This window comes from Myxocyprinus asiaticus, chromosome 43, assembly GCF_019703515.2.
Source record: "Myxocyprinus asiaticus isolate MX2 ecotype Aquarium Trade chromosome 43, UBuf_Myxa_2, whole genome shotgun sequence".
NCBI classification, from domain to species: Eukaryota; Metazoa; Chordata; class Actinopteri; order Cypriniformes; family Catostomidae; genus Myxocyprinus; species Myxocyprinus asiaticus.
Window position 1 is genome coordinate 30,262,800 of NC_059386.1, and position 16,415 is coordinate 30,279,214.

A 16,415-nucleotide genomic window follows, 5' to 3' on the forward strand; every position below is an offset into this window, starting at 1 on the left:
GGCAGCCACAACTTGATGGGCTCATTGATGCCAAAACAGAAGATGTCCTTCAGCTCTCTGTCTCCCCAATATAGCATGTTGGTTAGCATGCAAAACAATTCCACAATGGAATTAGTTCCCTGCCGAAGAGACACAAGTTCTACAGCTGCTAGATCCATGGTGGGTCTTGAAAGAATGCCAAGGAAAGAGAGGTGGGTCTAATCACAGCATTCAATAAAACTCAAAATAATCCCAAAATGTCAAAAAAAATACAGGAAACTCAAGAAGCCAGAACACAACAAACACTGCAACCTGAAAGGATAAGAACTGACAAAGACAGAGAGAACACAAGGGTAATATAAACACACAGACTAACAAGGTAAACAAGAAACACCTGGGGAACAATCAGAGAGGAACAAGGAACAGAGACAACACCAAGAACTAAATCATGATTTCAAAATAATAGTCCATACAAAACTAAATTCCAGAAGATATGTTACACTTTTAAGCACATTGAGACATTTTTTTATAATCTTTTTTTTAACAGACATACAGTACGTTTTAAACACACAGAGCCCCAGCAATTCACACCTTACTATTTCCATTAACTTGACGGGGGGAGGGAGCTGTTTAGATCATTTCTTTGAGCTGAAAAGGTGCTGCTGGGGAGTTGACACTGTTTCCAAAAGATTGTAGAAGATTTGCATGTTTAGATTTTTATCCAGATCTTTGGATCAGGACAAACCTGGAAATTAACACAAATTAAAACTTGAAATAAATGTACACACTATCTATTAAGACCAGATTGTCCCACGTCTCTTGTCAGTGACTCCGTATTTCATTGCAGTAGCAGGGACTCTCATGTTGCCAGGCAAGACCAAACATGCTCAATTAGAGTAGCAACATAAAATTGAAAAAAAAAAAAAAAAAAAAAATATATATATATATATATAAAAGAAGTAATAAAACACAATTTGATATAACAAGAGTTGAAAACATACTGATGAACAGCTGCAATTACCTAAGTAATTTTATTCAAAAAAAGAATGAAGATGCAGTTGACTTATGCAGGGGCTAAAGAGAGTGTGCTTTTATATTTTAAATGGTTATTAAATGCTGCCAAGAGATGCCACAGAACAAGTGTAATACCTGATATAATGAGGGCTGAAATGCCTCTGCATGCCTGGGAGCGCCCGCGCTCAAAACCGTTTTGGCGGATAGTGAGGACACACTTTAAAGACCAGCTGTGTGCTAAACACTTCTCAAAGTCAAGAGCTATGTTCGAAGAATTGTGTGTCAAGGTCTGACCTTTCGTTGGGCCAGTCACATCAAGCCATTGCATACTCATAACACGTGCATGAATGGTCAAAACAAGTCATCGTTTTGCGAATAAACTGTTTCCATCACCTTAATGCACATTTTAACTAATGCGAAGCGAAACTCTATAAAATCCACCTCCTCCTAGCGCATGAAATTGTAATAGAATTGTGAAAGTTTATTTGCATATCAAGCATTTCTATTCAGGATTTTTTATACGCAATTTTAAAATGCACATAAAAACTGTTGGATGGAAACCCAGCTAGAGCCAGTCACAGCACAAAATGGCTTTTTGTGAATCTATTGGATGTATTTTACTTTCCATGTATCCAAACAGACAAACAAACAAGATAAGAAAAGCGAGTTTTGGACCTGTGACCTGTTGCACGAGAGCCAAACGTACAGCCACCAGGCTAACATTCCATAACTTGAGCTTTTCTCTCCTCCACACCATGCTTTGTAACTTTAAAGTCATCTCACAAATAAAAACAAAAATAATGAGCACATACTGCATATGTTTCACTATGCTTATGAGCAGTGTTTCAATTGAACCACCATATTTTAGTCCAGGGGTCAGCAACCTAACAGTTTGAGTGAAACATTTGTGCAAAACCCACATGTGAAAAATCTTGCATGTGAATTTTCACAGAGCATTTTGTGAAAGTGCTTTAATGAAAGAAAACCTGTCCTTTTATACAAAATGAGTTAACACATTTAATGTCACAAATTTGCTTATTTGATTACTGATCACGAAATTGTGTGGAATCTTAAATATTTTTGTCACACATTTTTCAAAATCACACAGAGGGGTAGTTACTAACAGGCAAGCCACAGCAAGAGAGTAGCAGGCTATTTTATTTATATTAAGTTTTTCACATCTGCATTCCAGTCAACATCTTTATTTATGCTACGTTCCATTTGTTTTGGAAGTCGGAGCTCGGGACTCAGATCGACGTCATATCCGTTAAAAAAAACAAGAAATCCGAGTTGGATGCGTTCCTTTTACACACAACACGACAAGTCGGAAAAAAAGATGGACACCTCCAGGAAAGTATGTTGCACTAGCTCTTTTGGAGTACAGAGAGCTACAAAATAAGTATGCCCTTCACCTAAGAGACCTCGAGGAAGATGACAGAAAGCAGAAAAGGTAAGTTAATGTTTCCGCACATTTGATTGTATCAAAACATGTTAACCACGTTTTAATCGAACCAGCGGTGTAAACAAAGGGCAATGCCCTATGGAAGTACAAACGTATATTTGCAATATAAATTTGCCAAACTGTGTTATGTGTAAACGGTTTTACGGTTTGTAACGTTAGGCAGTGTTGTTGTAGCAACACTGACCATTGTTCTTGTAGCAGCAGCGACCATTGTTGTTGTTAGCAGCAGCGACCTAGCCAATTTTAGCTGTACCAGTATATAAACAACACATTACGCGGTAATTCACGCATCACAGGATCGTAGCAACATGCCTATAGGCAATGGTAATACAGTATTGTGTACACGACTTACTAAATTGGACACAAAAAAGACAAAAGTGCTAAAAAAAAACTTTAAACCCACAGCATACTACAGTCCATGCTCTTCGTAGCCATCTTGCTTTCTGAACTCGGGGTCCTCGGAGTTCGTCCGACTTTCCGAGTAGGAATTCCGACATCGGGGGGCATTCCATTTGTCAGTTCCGGTCTCGGAACTCGGAAAATAACTCGGAGCTCCGACTTCCAAGACAAATGGAAAGCAGCAAAAATCCTTCCTCATGATCACGCAGCGTGTTTTGATCAGCTGAATGGGAGTGTGATGAGACTCACGCTGTGTGTGCATGCAATTCGCGCATCACAAGCCGATCAACCATTTAGTCCTTTTCGGTGAACTGCACCTGCAAAATCCTAAAACTTTATTTCCAGGTTTACTTTATATTTTGAATAGACTCCACACAAATGTGGGATTATGTTTTCTCTTTTAACATTTTAATTACATTTTGAATGTGACCATGGTTTAAGGGCGGTGTACCTGTATGCTGGGTTGGAAAGCTCAAGGATTAATAGTCGTGTTTTCCTTATTACATAACGTGTTGTTCTGAAAGCAAATAAACAAAAACAAATGAAACACTGAATGTAGGCAGTCAACCACGCAGCCTGACCAAAGCAAAACGGGCACGATTAACCGAAAGTGAAGCACTGCCAGCTCGTAATGTGTGAATGACTTGCTCACGATGCACGAGTCTGTTGGGTATACTGCAGTCTCATCACATTTTAACTTTTTGTTTAGAGTCCCATTCAGCTCATAAAAACACGATGATCATGAGGAAGGATTACATCATGATGTAGATTGGAATGCAGGTGCGGAATTTCATATGAATAAAATAGTCTACTCCTCTCTCACCTTTGCAGGGGTGCCAGTGATTACCCATAGGTTGCCGACCCCTGTTTTAGTCTATAACTTCCGACTAGCCAGGTCAATTATATATCACTTTCGTCACACTAAACAATGGTGCCAAAAGGGCCCCTTTGTGCCTCCTGGTGGTGATTTTGTGAACGAGTCTCACGTGTGAGAATAAAACAATTTACCACCACCTTAATCCCTGTGATAGTAAGGGTCTTTCTGGTTGGATACCTACTGTAATATGTAAAACATGCAATACTCTTTGGATACTTTGTTGGTTTTATGTTGTTTATGTTAATAAATATGCCAAAAAAATAATTAAAAAAAATCCAATACTCTGAGTAGCAGGCTAGCAGCTGTCAAATCTTTGTGTTTCTCAATGCTTTGAGCATCATATGTGTTTTACCAATCCAGTGGTTTTCAAATTTATTTGGTCAGATATTGGTTTGTTGCCTAAGGGCAACAATGTGCTAAGAGGGTACTGAAACACCAAGTTTTTATTTTTTATTTTTTATAGTACATATGATAAGTGGAATAAGGAAAACAAGCAATATATGCATTAGAAAAACTTGTATTTTGACAAACATCAACCACTAATGGTTCCAACCAATCAAATAAACAAACTACTACTAATTACAACTAACACCTCATGTATAAATGTTTCTCACATTTCATATAAACCAACATCCAAATGAATGTGTGTGTGTTGCATAGGCCTTCAGCAATGTATGACTTGATGGTATACAGCGTCATATGTTTCTTCTTTCTCATGCCAGTGCCTTCACAATCTCTTCGATAGAGGAGCCAGGTGATATGGTCCTAATTATGCATCCAAGCACATCTCTACACTTTAGCATGATATTGCCTGAACAAAAGTGTTCTTACTGCACAATGTTGCCCTGAGGCAACAAACCAAAAAACACACTTTTAGTTAAACAAATCAAACATACTTCTTTACATACTCATGCACGTGCATATATATATATATTTCAATTTAAACATGTTAAAAATTGATATCTATTTTACCAATCGGTGGTACTGTGTCCCATGCGGCTTTTCTTCCTGAAAGGACTGCTCCACCCCCAGACAAAAGGCCACACACACTTCAGCCCTTCATCTCATTGAACACAGATATGTCAGGTGATATTATATATTTTCTTTTTATAAAAAAATAAAAAATTAAAGGGGCAGTGTGAGGTCCAGAAAGGTAGTTTGTTGCCTGAGGGGAACAACATGCCATAGAGGGTTAAAATATTTGAGCCAACATCATCTCTGATGGACATTTTTACAGATTACCATTAAAGTTTCTGTTGATTTAATTTGCCATTGATTTACAAAAGCATTGACACAACATACTCTGCCGTCTTCTGTTCTTATAAGCTCTATGAACTCTATGACTGGCCTGATGTTTCATTTCACTGTTTCTAATTTTTATGTGGATTTTGCTTTAAAAAATAAAAAAATAAAAAAGTGGCAAATCAGCACTTCATTACTGTCTCACATGTCAAACATTAATGTAAAAGGTGCAATATTTTATTTCAACCACAAGACAGAAAATAAAAGTAAAAAGAAAACAAATAAGTGGAATGCCTGAAAAATACATTTGAATAAAATTTTAAAATATATACTAGTTCTAGAAATTCAGTGCAGCTTGTCTATAATAAAATTTACACTACATGTATATTGATAATGAGAAAGCAAGGAAGAGGGGAGTCTTAGTGCAGTGTTCCCCAAACCTTTTTTGCCATAAGTACCCCCACAGCACCATCAGTAAGGCTCAAGTACCTCTAACTTTATCGACACAAAACCAAAGATGTGTACCAAACGCTAAATATAATTTAAATCAACATTATCTATGATATTGTAGTATCCCTGATGTACAAAATGAAAAGATGAAGTTACTGGTTAAGATGTTTATTCATCAACAACAAAAACAAAACCAGGCAAAATGAGATGTGAAATGCACAATTAGAACAGAAAAATGCTGTTAATTATACAGGGTATTTACTTGGTACATTGCAAAATATTTATTGAAAAACAATTATTTGATCATTAGTTTTTCATAATTTTTGTCATTTTGGTAGGCAAGATTATATATATATACACTGTATATAGGTATGTATATATTGTTAGTCATACATGTTTATTGTTTACTTGCACAATTCCTACTATTTACTAGTATTTACACTGATATAAAAAGCAAGTGAAAATGGTACTCTTTTTAAGAAAACCGGCAGTTCAGTGTTTTGTTTTGGTTAGGGATGTATCAACACCACTTGTTCTTTCCTATTTCGATTCGATACCTAAACTCTCATTATCAGCTGATACCAATACCGATCCAGATCCGATTCCTGTGTTGTTGGTTTTCTGAATCAGTTTAGAATATCTAAACCTCACTGTGAGGAACTGATCGGGTGTACTCTTTTATATGACAAGAAACAAACCTCTAACTACACATTTTTTTAATATAAAAAAAGTTAACTTTTAATTAGTCTACTGGATAATGCAGCAACAAAATTAACAGTAATTTCAGTGAAAGTCTATAGTAGAAAAGAAGCCTATTCTCCTTGCATATTTATATATTACTCTTTTAAACTTGTATCTGGGCTTAAAAGGATTCAGATCTATTTTTTGTTCACTTTAGTTGTAATAGGATATAATTCCACTTTTCTGGAACCCAGTCAACTTAAATATTGTCATAATTTGAAAACAAAAATAATAATAATAATAATAATAATAATAATAGGTTTATTATTTCTTGGCAGGTAAAATGAAAATAAAGTAGGCCTCCATATTCAATACAAAATACTTAAATAGAAAATATAGTTATTTGGGGGAGTGGTGGACTCAAATTACAGTTTGGCCAAATGAATTTAGATTTAGTGATTACAGGGTTACTCACCATCAATAAATGTACAAATCATGCTCAGTAATTCTGGTTAGACACACTGGGCTTGTCAGAGTTTTAACAAAACCATCATTCCACCTCTGCTCTTTGCTGAGTCCTATTGCCCTCAGCCTCTGACCTTTCTCCATGGCTGTCTTACATAACAGCACACATGTGTAATGTAACAAATACTGTATCTACCTGTATGAACAGGCACAACTGGGAAAACTTTAATTTTAATGATCACATGTCACCACACTTACTCATCATTATTAATTTCAGTTGCCAAAGACTATAAAGAATATTTATATATTACAGTAGGGACATTTAGGTTTAGTTATTTTTTACTAAAGTAACTTCATTCACTTAGACATGGGATACATCATATGCCATTGCCTGAACCTTGGACTTAGGATAGACCTCACTGAAATTACCGGCTGGTTGAACTGCGATGCACCTCACTGATCTCTGCCTGCATCACCTTGGTCTAATGATGGACTACACTCTTATAATGGAATACATAGACTATCAATTAATTGCCAACAAAACCTATTATCAGCCAACTAACAAAGGACAGTGCATCTATGTGAACTTCTGCCGTTAATCTAGGATGAACTTCAAAGACATTAGTCATTAATCTTACAGTTCTTACAAAATCTTTATTTAAACACTGACCCTTAACACTTACTTAGTTTAATAATTTTAAACCATGACTTGCACTATACTTAAGTAATATTGGCATTATATTCATGCTGTTAGCCAGAGGGGAACTGGCCCCCACAGTGAGCCTGGTTTCTCCCAAGTTTATTTTTCTCCATTAACCAACATCTTATGGAGTTTTGTGTTCCTTGACACAGTCGCCTTCGGCTTGCTCCCTGGGTTTCTAAATACAATTATTATTTAATTACTTATTCTTAAACACAATTCACAATCATATTTTATCAAACTACACAATGATGACTCTAAGACATTATAGATATTACAGTTTCATTTTCTGTTAGTGCATGATTTTCTGTGAAGCTGCTTTGAAACGATGTGTGTTATTAAAGGCACTATACAAATAAAAATGACTTGACTTGATTAGACCAAAGATTATATATGAAATAACACTAACTTGACAAAAATGTTTTCTGTCAACTTCTGTCCTCCATCAGCAAAAGTATTTCTTTTTTATTAGTTATGCTGTCCTAGCAGGTTGGACCTGACCAGACCAGCTTTTGTCACTGAAAATTTCGCTTAAAATTAGTACACACTAAAATCTAATCCAAAAATGTTTTTTATTTAGATCCGTTTCCACTATGATTTAGTCTGAAGTTGTTCTAAATGATGTTAGTCATTTAAGGCCTTTAAGGTGTGTTCACACTTGTAGTTCCGTTCTCTTGGTCCGGTCCAAAAAAAGAAAATGATACATTTAGTCCCGGTTCGATTAGCATTCACACTGGCATTTTTAACACAGAACCTAAAGATACAAAACAAAAGGCATAAGGATAAGGTCATAACCTGATTGGACAGCAAAAGGTAACATGAATAAAAAAAAAATTAAATACTTTTACAGCATTTATTAATGTTGCTTAATTACAATTTCTACATATACTAATAAATGTTTAACATTAAAAGTAGTGGATGTCAACAATGATAAGTGATCATTTATCTTCTGGAAACAGATTAAAAGTATTCTGATGAGGGTTCAAATATTTGAGATTCAAAATGTATTTTGCTGATATTCTAAACCATTGATAAAACATTGCATAAATAAGCGGATTCATGCAGGAATTCATGCATACCATCCAATACATGATATTAATTGCAAGAGAGTCACCTGTATCTTGCCCAAGAATAAGAGCAGCTTTATAGTATGTCTTCAACAAAGAAGATAAACTATTACTACAACCCCTAAGGTTCTTCAGATCAGCCACAATCAGATCAGCCACTGCCACAGAGAAGATCAGCACACTGGTAGGAGTGTGTAGCTGCTTGAAATGAGAGATGGAGATGATCACCAGCAAGTTCAGAAACACGGTGAACATGGATACTGCAGAAATGAGAATGTACACAATAAATGTACTCCACTCCAGGCTTGGTATTTCTGGTACATGACAAACTGTTGTTTGGAAAGCAGTATTGTATTGTTTTATTGTACACGTCGGTCACTCCCCAGTTAGACATTTCCACAATCGATCGATCTTGAATAGCAGACTCTGTGTGTAGGAGCCATTTTACTGATATATTTCAATTGTAATGTTTTTGCTGTCCACTGGGTGGAATTGTAGATAAATAGAGCACTTGGGTAATGATAATCACATGTGTTGGTACACATGGAAGCATACAGATGGGACCTTGAACGTGCAATGTGCACCATACAATATAATTATGTTCGAGTCTACTATGTCTGCAACATGTTGACGGTATGTGTACATGTTATGTTTCATCGACATGTTGGAATATGGAAATAAGGAAATTGAACTGAGATGATGTTTTTTTCCCTTATAATAAAGAAAGACATTGTTTTAAAGTTATACTCTGGATGCATGGACTCTTTTAGCATGCGTTAAATACGTGCTCACTGATGTTACCAAGCCACCTCTGGCTTTATTGGGAAGTCAATACACTGTGCTTCATCAGATAACTATTTTGAATCTGTGCAAGGATGCCTTTCAGTTTGGTCTCCTGGTGCTTGTCACTGACATGACTCAGTTTATACTTACAGAAAGCACAGTAACCACCCCATTCAACATGCAGTTTGATTATTCAGCTTTAAATCCACCCATTAGTTAAATATTAATGGTACGTCTCTCTCAAACTGGCGTCTCCGGCTCCCCTTTATCTCACTCTCCCGCTGATCAGCTGATTCGGTGCCGGCCGTGCACCCTCACGGCCCGGCCACGCCCTTCTCCTCGTCACACTCCTCCCCCACCCGATTCAGGCCAGGGTGCCACCGGTCTGACTTACTCCCCCCCCCCCCATCCTTGGAGGGAGATGCTGCCTTTCCAGCCATTCTGTCAGCCGGTGGTCCACCCCACCTCCTGGGAACCTGGGGGAGCGATGAGGGGAGGCGTGGGGAGAGGGAAAGGGCGAACCACTCCTCTGCCCTCTGGTGGACATCAGCTCGCTCCTCCCCGGGCAGATGTCAGCGAGCCCATCCGACCCCTGGCGGACAGAACCGCTCCTCCCCTTCTCAGCGAATGGCAGCGGTTCCTCTGGCTCTCGGCGGCCGGCAGCGACCCCTCTGTCCCCAGGCAGATGGCCACGGCTGCTCCTTCCGACGGACAACAGTGGCGAGGATTCCACGACAGTGCATCCCTCTTCCTTCCCGGATTTCGGTACCATTGTAACAGTTAAAGAATGGGCAAGGAGTAGGTGGGAACTGGCTGAACAGTCAACATAAAGTTTAATGTAAAACTTAACTTAAAACAACATAAAACTTAAGATGAACACACATGCAGTGCGGCCACGTGCATCTCTCTCGAACTGGCCCCTCCGGCTCCCCTTTATCTCGTTCTCCCGCTGATCAGCTGATTCAGCGCCGGCAGTGCACCATCACGGCCCTGCCACACCCTCCTCCTCATCACAATAATATTAATAATAGTTATGGATAAATGACCCTAATGTTAATTAAAACTTCCTTAACAATACAAAAATACTTATTCAGAATATTAACAACTTTTAGTGTTAATCATATTACTGCCTAAACTGTGTGAAATGTTTTTTGTTGTTGTTTTTGCCTTGTTTCATTCAATTGGCATGAGGGAGTCTATAGCAGTTTTGTTTTATAAGCTCCTCATTCCAAATCTGGAGAAATGCTGTCATCTCCTCCTCAGTTTCATTGCATTACATTAGTTTTATATGTTAACTTAATAGCCAAAATATTTTTTAAATACGTGAATGAGAAAAAAAGTGAACCTGAAATGTGTTTCAGTCATAATGCACATTATGCAGTGTAGAGATCAGGCATTTACTGATACGTAATTATTTAAAAATCTCATTACTCAAATATTGCTCCTTAATGGAAAAGTTCATTTCTGACCCTGCCGTGAATCCATTTGGAGGTGTTCGACCGGCCACTTTGTGATATCCTTTTATTGCTGTCAATGACAGGCGCATGTGTAGACAATGAGCACAGACAAGTAGCGGCACACAGAAAATGGAAAGTATACTTTGGCCTTAAGATAACTCGGATTGCAGCAACAAGAATTATCTGGCCAGCAAACATGAAGCTCATTAGTTGTACTCTCCAAATAAGGGGAGGGGGGGGGGGGGGGCAAACAAATCATTTGTTAAATACTGAGAAAGTTTTTTTTTTATAGACATTACATTTACTAGTTGCAGCCAAAAATGTCTGAAACTACTGCCTTGTGTGGCTGTTTATGCATTTATTTAAAAAAAAAAAAAAAAAAAGAAAAAACAAATGTTATCACAGTACTTTACTGACCATAGAAACACTATATGTGTCAATGCAAAATGTAGTGATCTTTCTCCATATTTTATTACACTTTTGTTTGTTTTATTCAAAGTTTGGAGAAGTTTTAAGTGTTTTGGGGTAATGTTGAGTGACCCACTCCCAAGGGAAATGGATGTAACAGCTCTGGTTGCATCAGCATAAGTCTGTTTATCTAACACCTTTGATTGTTAGGCTTTAAAAGCAAGTTTAATGAGACATCACTACCAATACCAAAGGTCTTCAAGTGCTAATAGACTCTCTGGAGAGTTATAAATTGTGTTAGATAAATAACATGGTGAAGTGAAAGTGTTGATTGGTCACAAAAGAGTTTAACACAAAATTACATCATTTGTAAACCACAGATGACACTGGAGACTAAATTGAACTTTGACTCTTTTTCTCTCTCTTTTTTTTCTTCAAACACATACCTCCATGTTGAATTAGTTTGTTCAGTTGATTCAAGCTGTACTTTTACTTTGTGATGATGAAATCTTGTATGTTTATTTGACCTATTTTACTTAAGCTAAGCGCACACTACATGACTTATTGTCCGCACCCTGTGACAAGCAGTCTTTTGATTTGTCGCATTGATGTGCACCAGTGGTGTATTCGGGGCCATACACACGTATGCTTTTTTCCCAGGGTTGTTTGCGTATAACGACTGCCAAGGATCAATATTTGCATATACCCTCAGTATACCCACTTGTTTTTCTGCTTCAGAAGTCCATAATCTACTGTCGTGTTAGTTTCCCTTTAACTGTATTGGTTGCTGTATTGTGAAACTGGAGATTCTTTGTTGTAATTGGTGCATTATCACTTGAATTCTACCATTTCCCGCCCCTGACAAACGCTGTTACTGGCACTGCCATCATCGACTGAGGGAATTTATGACAGTGAATGGAGAGAGAGTCACCCTCACGCTGAAGCAGTATCAGGTCAAATTAATTAACGAAATATGCCAAACATCCTGTAAAATAAGGAATCGTCCTGTAATTAAGGGAAAAAAATTGCATTCCATATGAAATCCATACACGATGCCATCTGCCCCATATTTTAGCGTCACACGCCCAAACTGCTGAGAATGTTTCACAAATCGAAAGAAATGGACCTGAAACACACACACCTTTCGCATGAGTTGTGTGAGATATTGAATGTTGCTTTACACGGACGCTACACTTGACAGAAACAGCTGGAGTAAAGATCAATGACAGTCAGTGGACGTCTTCTGTCGTGTTTTCTGTCAGAAGCAAGATCATTTTGTGAAAATCATATAGCATTCGAGTGCATGTTAATTGTTTCCCACAACTGGGATTTTAAAACACCAGTAAACCTATTCATGACATGCCATTACATTTTATTGCAAATGTCAGAGCTCGTTCTGGAAGAGAGAGAGAGGTAAGAAAAACTGCATTACTGCATTAATTCAAAATAAATGTACAGTAGTACAGGTTTAGTTAAAACACTTAACATGATTTTCTTACATTTCCCTTATGATAAACACTATTTACTGCCAAAACAACGACACTAATCCAATGAGAAATACACTTTATTCACGTTAAGACTTTTCTCTCCCTTACTCTCTTGTTCCTGATCATTGTATTAAAGCATTTTTCATTTTAAGTTTAGTAGGGGACGTTCACACTGAACACGTTGTTGCATCCGTCTGCACTGTTTTTCAATGTTAAGCAGCATCTTGTGCAGGAACGCCTGTAAAAATGTATCATTCCTACAATTCTTTGACATTTAAGTCCCCATTACAAGCGTGTGTCTGTGTGGTATTTATATTGTTTAATTTCACCCGATTACAATTTTGATAGGCTTGTTAAAAAGAATAAAGACTTTTTATAATGTTACACACTTCTGTGGGCTTAAAACTTACATTTTAAATAATGAAATAATTTTCTATTGTACTGTGTCACTTCCTCATGTCCCAAAAACTGCACATCAAACATCTTTGACAAAAATAAATGCTAAATCATTGGATTTCTGTTTTTTCCCCCACATACAGTTAAGAGTTTAGTGTTACATTCTCTCTCTAACATGTATTCATTTGTGGTAAATGTGTAATTTTAACACTGATAGTGGAGGTTTTTCGTATGTCCCTTGATTTATTGCACACCCTTTTATGTCATGATACTATGACCTTTCATTGAAGATATATGTTAGGAAATGACATCACACACACTGGAGGTGGACATCAGCCATTCTGCAAAATTACTTTGAGTTATTTGAAGTTTATAACTCTATTGTTTTATTTATGTTTCCTTTAATTGTGCTATTAGTCATATGTGGTCAAGCATAACATGTCCATCCTATTATGGGAAGATATATGGGAAATTAATATTATTTAAAAATGATTCAATATACAGTATTTGTTAACAGAAATAAAATCATAAGTTTACAAATATGTTTCCAAGATATCAATCACAGACCATGTTGTGGCTCATTTATCCACTGAATGTCCACCCTGTTATTCTCCACACTGATGCTGCCCATTTAACTGGATGGACATCTGAATTTAGTAATTTAGCTTGACCAGTATGACTAATTTAATCTTTAATATGTCCCTGAAATGATTAAATATGAAGAAACTTTAAAAGTATGTTTTATTTTTCAAAGGTTTCAAAGCCGGAATGTCACCGAATTGTAGGAATGACCCATTTACGATATTTACAGAGTTGCAGTTCCCTTTTTTTTTTTTTTTTTTTTTGGTAGGACTACACCACTGGTGTGCACACTACACGACTGATCGCAGACTGGGTGTATAAACTACACAACCAACCGTCCCCAACTGAGGCCCTGTGTACACCTGATATTAAAGATGTGTTTTGGGTGATCCAATCAAAAGTGTACAAGCCAGACACATCACCGTTACACCTGGTCATCTATTTTGACCACTTGTGTTCGGATTTCAAGGGGAAAGTCTATGATTTTATGAGGACATACATCAATCATTACATCTGTGTATTACTGAATGATAAAAAAGTGCAAAAATTAAAATGTAAAGTGCATGAACATGCATTTGCTTTTAAAATTTTCAGATCGTACGATTATTTCACTTTATATCTGCACCTAACCGGCAAAGTTTAAACTCTTGTTTTATTAGGCAGCGCGCTGCTGCTGTGGCACTACGAGCCCAATGTCTGAATGTGTTTGAAGTGGACAAATCTCAAAACAGTTTGGACCCTGTTAAGGCAGTTTTAATGCCGTATCACATGGGACGTGGCAAGCGGTGGAATCGCCGTGCAGCTGCCGTTTTCTCGAAGAGGAAGCCTTTTGTGCAGTCGAGGCGGATCTTGCGTCGTGGTTTCAGGGACAGATGTTGCCATTGTTACAATCAACAAGGGCACATTTGTTTTTCATTTTACAAATTATATTTGCCCTGGCAACACTCTATTGAATAAACTAAAAGGCAACTGGCCAAAACAGATTTTAAACTAAGCTAAATTTGTTTCTTTAACTGTTTATATAGTTCATATAGTAGTTAAATCAAATAGGTAATTTGTCAGTTAATCAGTAAATAAATCATAATCAGTTGTTAAACTTGTGATTATTATTGACTTGTGTCTGTCTAACCTGCCTGAACCTGATGCATATTTTCACTATGCACATCATTCAACCACGCACAATAATTTATTATTTGTTGTTATTTATAATTTCATGGGAATTAAGTAAATATTGTGTACGGTTTATGACTAGCATAATGTCACACACGGTTAACTATGACATTTTGCACATATTTTTACCTGGCAAACCAACTCGTGCACTCCCAATCTCCCACACTCTGGATTTTTTATTTATATCTCAGTGTGAGATTTTTGACGTGTCATACAACTCAGGAAATTCCATTACATTTAAAACGATGTTCTCCATGTTTTCAGCACTCTGATATGAGCTCAGTGAAATGTTCTATGATTGGTTGTTAATAATCTGTTCGATGAATGGTTAAAGCCAACGTGACTGCGACTGCTGCTCACAAAAAGGGCCGCCCGAGATTTGCAGCTTTCCGCGTGCCTCTCGTTGAAAATGAACTAGATACTCGCGCTTTCCCTATGCATTTTCAATGAGAGAGAGGCAGCAGGCGGCAAAACTGATACGGCAGTCGAAGCGGCGCCGCTTTCCAAGCTCGTTCACGAGAAACCTGCCGCTTGCAAGATAAAAATATTTTCTTTCCGTGGCTGCTGCTTGTCACTGACCAATCAAAGCTGAATTTATTCACAACCCATCAAACAAAACATTTTTATGTATGCTTTTATGTAGTCAAAAACAACAGGGAGACGAATATCCTCACTGTTGCTGAATTTCCTCCTGACAAATAATGTTTCTTTAAGTGTTTATAGAGACATAAATAGAGAAACAGTCTCATGAGCTGTGAGTGGACGAGTCGTGTACCAGGTAAAAATAGACTACAGAAACATGTAAAGCTTATGTTTGGAAAATAGACGACTGTGCAATGTATACAAATGGGCCATGGAACATACAGTGCATCCGGGAAGTATTCACAGTGCTTCACTTTTTCTACATTTTGTTATGTTACAGCCTTATTCCAAAATGGATTAAATTCATTATTTTCCTCAAAATTCTACAAATAATACCCCATAATGACAACGTGAAAGAAGTTTGTTTGAAATCTTTGCAAATTTATTAAAAATAAAAAACGAAAAAAAAAATCACATGTACATATACACTATATTGCCAAAAGTATTCACTCATCTGCCTTTAGACGCATATGAACTTAAGTGACATCCCATTCTTAATCCATAGAGTTTAATATGACGTCGGCCCACCCTTTGCAGCTATAACAGCTTCAACTCTTCTGGGAAGGCTTTCCACAAGGTTTAGGAGTGTGTTTATGGGAATTTTTGACCATTCTTCCAGAAGCGCATTTGTGAGGTCAGACACTGATGTTGGACGAGAAGGTCTGGCTCGCAGTCTTCGCTCTAATTCATCCCAAAGGTGCTCTATCGGGTTGAGGTCAGGACTCTGTGCAGGCCAGTCAAGTTCTTCCACACCAAACTCGCTCATCCATGTCTTTATGGACCTTGCTTTGTGCACTGGTGCGCAGTCATGTTGGAACAGGAAGGGGCCATCCCTAAACTGTTCCCACAAAGTTGGGAGCATGGAATTGTCCAAAATCTCTTGGTATGCTGAAGCATTCAGAGTTCCTTTCACTGGAACTAAGGGGCCAAGCCCAGCTCCTGAAAAACAACCCCACACCATAATCCCCCTCCACCAAACTTCACAGTTGGCACAATGCAGTCAGACAAGTACCGTTCTCCTGGCAACCGCCAAACCCAGACTCATCCATCAGATTGCCAGATGGAGAAGCGTGATTCGTCACTCCAGAGAACGCGTCTCCACTGCTCTAGAGTCCAGTGGCGGCGTGCTTTACACCACTGCATCCGACGCTTTG